The sequence below is a fragment of the Periophthalmus magnuspinnatus genome, chromosome 6 (assembly GCF_009829125.3).
Source record: "Periophthalmus magnuspinnatus isolate fPerMag1 chromosome 6, fPerMag1.2.pri, whole genome shotgun sequence".
Classification (NCBI taxonomy): domain Eukaryota; kingdom Metazoa; phylum Chordata; class Actinopteri; order Gobiiformes; family Gobiidae; genus Periophthalmus; species Periophthalmus magnuspinnatus.
In genome coordinates this window covers 4,479,507-4,485,506 of record NC_047131.1, presented here as the reverse complement: position 1 = coordinate 4,485,506, position 6,000 = coordinate 4,479,507, and the positions used below count along the sequence as shown (strand labels likewise).

Genomic DNA, 6,000 nt, shown 5'->3' with positions numbered 1-6,000 from the left:
TTCCTTCCTCCCCGCACCCTCTCTTCCATCCCTCCATCTCCTCTTTCTCCCCATCTCCCCCCTCCTCTGCCCCCTCACCACCTTTTCTCAGTCTACTCCATCTCTCCTCCACCCTCTCCTTCCTCTCTTCCCTCCTTCCTCTTTTCCCTCCTCCCTTCCCACTCCTCTCTCCTCTCTCTCCTCTCTGTCTCCTGCTCCTCTCCTTCACCGGCCTCCACCCTTCCTCTTATCCCTCTCTCCATCATAACCCCCCTGTACTACCACGGCATTTGTGAACTTTTCCCTCTGTTTCACGCTCCAAAACGGGTCCGTTGATCTTTCATCCTTGGATTGTTTTAAATACAAGGCCAGTTTCACCTGTCCGCCCGAGCATGCGAGCGTCTGACAGGAGCGGAGGAGCACACAAACATTATTTAGACTGATGGAAGGGATGTAATTTGAGACGCACCGCTCCCACACGCACGCGCACACACACATACATACACGCACACACTCAGCCAGGCAGTAGGCTTTCATTGAAATGGAGCGCTCAAGACGTCACCATATTACAAACAGTCATATGTGCTGGGGCTGAAGGATTGAAGAAAATATCCAATTGTGTGACCAATTACTGACCAGTATTGGATTTACAATCTGTTTTGAAAATCAAGATTCAGAAGTAGCATTACCGTTTGACAGAAAACTGGATTTGGAAATGCTAATCTAATAATCATGTGTTTGAAATGTATGGAGGTATAAACTACAGGGTTAGCAGGACGCGTGTCACCGTAACACATTTTGAAACACGATATATCGCTACAGAGATGTACAGTGGTCCCTTGTTTATCGCGGGGGTTATGTTCTAAAAATAACCCGTAAAAGTAGTCAGCTTTATTTTTGACAGTCATTCTATATGTTTTGCAGCTGTAAAACCCCATCACCACACATTTTATACACTTTTCTCACACAGGCATTAACATTTTTTCAAATTTTCTCTTGTTTAATTAATTAGTAGTGATTCAAGTGTATTTCACAGTTCCTCTGATCGTGCCTCTTCGTCCTGGCGCTGCTCCGCTGTAGTGTCAATCCAACATTTATGTAAATTTGTCAAGTTAAACTGTAAAATTGCACTAAAAAATCCAGTGAAACGGTGAGACCCCGAAAGGTGAACCCCGATATAGCGAGATGACTGTACTGCGATAAACCATAATATTGAAATTACTGTATGCCACTGATATAATAGCAATGATATCAAGATAATCCTTGTAAAACTATTTTAACTAGGCAGTATCATAGTGGAATAAAGCAATAATTAGCCACAAGCTGCTTTTCTAACCCTCTACACCTCAAATCTTATCGTTTAACAACAAAAATGCAACAGAAATTTCCCCATTTTTAGAAAGAAACTGTACACACGATAAATATTAACGCCCAAAATATACTGTTCCATCTTATATTGAACAATAAGTCGATATAGTGATGATCAGGACAGGCGGTTAGCGGTGTCTCCAAAATTATATTACATTCAAATAGTTTGTTCAGGACATTGTGTTGCTTGAATAATTCAGAACATAGTTTGTTTTTCGACACATTTTCTGTAATCAACTGGAGGAATAATTGTAATCATGATTAAAACTGGATTAATTGCACAGCAGTAATCCTGATTACACTTCTAAACTGAAGTCTTTTTTTATTATTGGGTTATTGGTTGAGATGACACAGCAACACATTGCTACAAATTATAGACATGGGTTTATTTCAGTGTACTTTTCTCTCGTTCGCTCTCACAAACACACACTCATACATACACCACTGTAGGCAAGGTGAGTGACGTGTCTTGCCATAGGACACAACAGCAGCGTACATGTTCTGGTTAGTGAACAAGGGCTCTATCCACTGAATCACTGCCCCCGCTAAGGCCCGTGGTATTCCCAGCGGTCTCCCGTCCCAGAACTAACCAGCCCCGGCCCTGCTTAGCTTCCAAGATCAGACGTGTTGGGTCATTTTTTTTACTGATGCACACTTTCAGGGCACTGGATCCATTACACATGCCCCCGTCACACATGCCCCCGTCGCACATGCCCCCGTCACACATGCCCCCGTCACACATGCCCCCGTCACACATGCCCCCGTCACACATGCCCCCATCACACATGCCCCCGTCACACATGCCCCCGTCTCAGCGTTTTCTGTGGCATCCCTCATTGAGCAGTCCTGATCCAACACGGCTCCAAGCTCATGTCAATCTGCTACACACTCTTGTCTTTCTTTCTCTCTCCCTCTCTACCCTCTCACTCTCTCTCTACTCCCTCTCTTGCTAATCTTCCTCCAACTCCCTTTCTTTCTTTTTCACTTTCTGTGTTTGTCTCTCTCCCTCTCTACTCCATCTCTCTCCTCCCTTTCTTGCTAGCTTCCCTCCAACTCCCTTTCTCTCTCTCTCTCCTCCCCCTCTTGTTAACCTTTCTTTCCCTCTTGTCCCAGAACTAACCAGCCCTTCCCTCTCTACCCCCCTCGCTCTCACTCTCCTCCTTCTCTTGCTGTGTTTGTCTTTCTCCCTCTACCCCCTCTCTACCCCCTCGCTTTCCTCCCCCTCTTGCTAACTGTGTTTGCCTCGCTCTCTACCCCCTCTCTACCCCCTCACTCTTTTGCTCTCCTCCCTCTCTTGCTAACCTCTCTCCAGCTCCCTTTCTCTCTTTCTCGCTCTCTCTCTCTCCTTGCGCTGTCTCCTTCCTCCCCCTCTCCCTCTCTTCTCCTCTGCTCTCCCTCTCCTCTCCCTCTCTTCTCTCTCTCCCTCTCTCTATGCTTCTCCTCTCCCTCCCCTCTCCCTCTCCTCGCCTCTCCCTCTCCTCTCCCTCTCCTCTCCCTCTCCCCTCTCCTCTCCTCCTCTCTCCTCTCCTCTCCCTCTCCCTCTCTGCTCCCTCTCCGCTCCCTCTCCTCCCCTCTCCTTTCCTCTCCCTCTCCCTCTCCCTCTCCGCTCCCTCTCCTCTCCCCTCTCCGCTCCCTCTCCTCTCCCCTCTCCTCTCCCTCTCCTCTCCTTCTCCTTTCTCCTCTCCCCTCTCCTCTCCCTCTCCTTTCTCCTCTCTCCTCTCCTCTTCCTCTCCTCTCCCTCTCCCTCTCCGCTCCCTCTCCTCTCCTCCCCTCTCCCTCTCTTCTCCCCTCTCCTCTCCCTCTCTCCTCTCCTCCCCTCTCCTCTCCTCTCCTCCCCTCTCCTCCCCTCTCCCTCTCCCTCTCTGCTCCCTCTCCGCTCCCTCTCCTCCCCTCTCCTTTCCTCTCCCTCTGCTCTCCCTCTCCTCTCCTCTCCCTCTCTTCTCTCTCTCCCTCTCTCTATGCTTCTCCTCTCCCTCCCCTCTCCCTCTCCTCGCCTCTCCCTCTCCTCTCCCTCTCCCTCTCCCCTCTCCTCTCCTCCTCTCTCCTCTCCTCTCCCTCTCCCTCTCTGCTCCCTCTCCGCTCCCTCTCCTCCCCTCTCCTTTCCTCTCCCTCTCCCTCTCCGCTCCCTCTCCTCTCCCCTCTCCGCTCCCCTCTCCGCTCCCTCTCCTCTCCCCTCCCCTCTCCTCTCCTCTCCTCTCCTCGCCTCTCCCTCTCCCCTCTCCTCTCCCTCTCCTCTCCTCTCCCTCTCCTTTCTCCTCTCCCCTCTCCTCTCCCTCTCCTTTCTCCTCTCTCCTCTCCTCTTCCTCTCCTCTCCCTCTCCCTCTCTGCTCCCTCTCCTCCCCTCTCCCTCTCTTCTCCCCTCTCCTCTCCCTCTCCCTCTCCTCCCCTCTCCTCCCCTCTCCTCCCCTCTCCTCTCCTCTCCTCCCCTCTCCTCTCTCCCCCCCTCCTCCCCTGTCCCTCTCCTCTCCCCACTCAGATCAGGAGGAGCAGGTGCGATGCTTTAGTTGGCGTACCTGTACATTTTTGATCTTCTCACTGTGTTCTTGCTCTCTGTCGCGCTGGGCTTGTGAGGGATTTGCGATGAAAGAACGCGTGTCTCCTCCGGTGGGACTGAAGCTGTCGTTTCCGCTCTGTTCCTCCCTGGTTTTATCCCCCTGTCCTCCCTCCCTCGTCTCCCCCCTCTATCCTCCCACACCTCCCTTCTCTCCGGCTCTGATCTGGGCCTGTCTGCAGCTCTACACCTGTTGTCTCGGTGAGGAGGTACATGACACTGGTGCGGTGAACTTTGTAACTTCCATCTCATCGACCGCTGCGTTGGCTTTAAACTAACTCGATGTGCTACGGCCCCAGAGAATACAGAAAAACGATCATATTTCAGACATGAATCTCCCACTCTGCCCATGTTGTGTCAGGGCTCTGCTGTAGCTTCCATCTTTGTTTTGTCACTTTTTCATAGTCCTATTTAAAGGTGCACTTTAACTTTCCTGGTGTGAGGCCCATTTCCTGCTCGTCTCCATAGCGATGGTATTACTTTGACATGTTTCACAGTATGGAATTAAACTTGTCTGTTATTTTGCTATCTTGCGTTTTTGTTTTTGTTACAATTTCAAGTGTTTTTTATTGTTTAAAAATTACAATTAATTAAAGGTCACATTAAAAAATAAATCATGCGGGCGCTATGAGAATAAAGTAACATATACATAATTTTATCCAAACGTCAAAATGCAAAAGAGCAATTCACCAGCACAGAGTGTAAAAGAATGGCCTTTATTTGAGTTCAAAGCTTTAATAAAAAATGACATATGATGGATGTACAGCTTTATATTCCTGGCATTTTAAACATTAACAACTGTTGAATAATTTCCCTGGGAATAACCCCCATGCACCTTTACGCGGAGCTGAGTGCTCCTGGGCAGGACACCGACTGTGCCAAATACTGGTGTAGGAGTCTTGCCGTGATTTTTACCATTAGTCCGTTCCCTTGGCTTTGAACCTTCGACCCTTCTTTACACTTGGTTTACGGGCTTGTGGAACCCTGCGCAATACAATTGTGCGAGGACAGTATGCTGTGGTCGATTCTGCATAAAGAATTTGGGATCAGGACAGAAACCAGTTTGAGTTCTGTGTATTGACAGCACAGTGACAATAGAGTTTAGGCTACACTGGGGCTCCCTAGTGCACATGGCTCCACAAGCTCATAACGAGGGGCTGAAGTTATTCACAATGAGCACACCTTTGAATGGTGATGGTGCAAAGTGCCCACGTTTAGATCAGAGTCCTGAAGCTGAGCGGAGTGGAGTATGGCTAAAGATCGCACTGAGCCCCTTCCACCTGTTTGGGCAGGACACAGGTTCTTCTCTGAGCCGCAATGAGCCACAGGGAGTGCAAAACTCTGCAGCTTTTTCCAAGGAGGAGTCCAGTTACTCTACAGGGAGAAAATGTAGTCTACTTCATTTAACAGTTTGTGATTGATGTGTATGAGCGGAGCGGTGGCAGCTAAACTGTGGTGCAGATCTGTCGAATAACATGGAATGTTTGAAATGTCAGTATTTCACAGTTTGACCTCCTTTATGGGCATTTATATGAGCTTTAACTCATCCATGCGCCAGGCTTTTGCAGTCCACTTTATTTTGGTAAAATTATGTCTTTTTTGGCTACGACTTTAATCTCAAAATATTACAACATTATGATTTTATTCTCATAAAATTTAGACTTTATTCTTGTAAAGTTACCACTTTTCTGGCTTTGACTTTATTGTCATTAAATTGTGAGTTTAATGTCGAAATGTTACGACTTTATTCTCGTAGCCGCTGCATAATTTATTTTTTTATGTGACCCATATACTCCATTGTAGCAATACTTTAAAAAACATTAAAATTTCTCCATAGATCCAACCAGTAATTTGGCCTGGTAACATTAACTTTTTGTCTCCAGAAAGACAAGACAAATGTAATGTGACATTTTTTTAAATAATTTTTTTAATACATATTTTTTACTTTGTGACATTTTTTTAACCCTACATGTATAACCCAAAGTCTTACATTTTTGAATAATCGCAAATAAGTACAAAGCAGAGTGCTAACACCATGACCAGTTAGCTGCAGAGCTAACACCATGAGACCTGTCTGTGTCCAGCTCTTGAAGCAGCTCAGT

General features: G+C 47.5%; 1 protein-coding gene across 1 annotated transcript in view; it reads left to right on the top strand.

The window, feature by feature from the left end:
• plxnb2b (plexin b2b) overlaps nucleotides 1–6,000 on the top strand; it is a 455,012-nt gene that overhangs the window by 23,346 nt on the left and 425,666 nt on the right. The gene's annotated exons all lie outside the window — the stretch shown is intronic.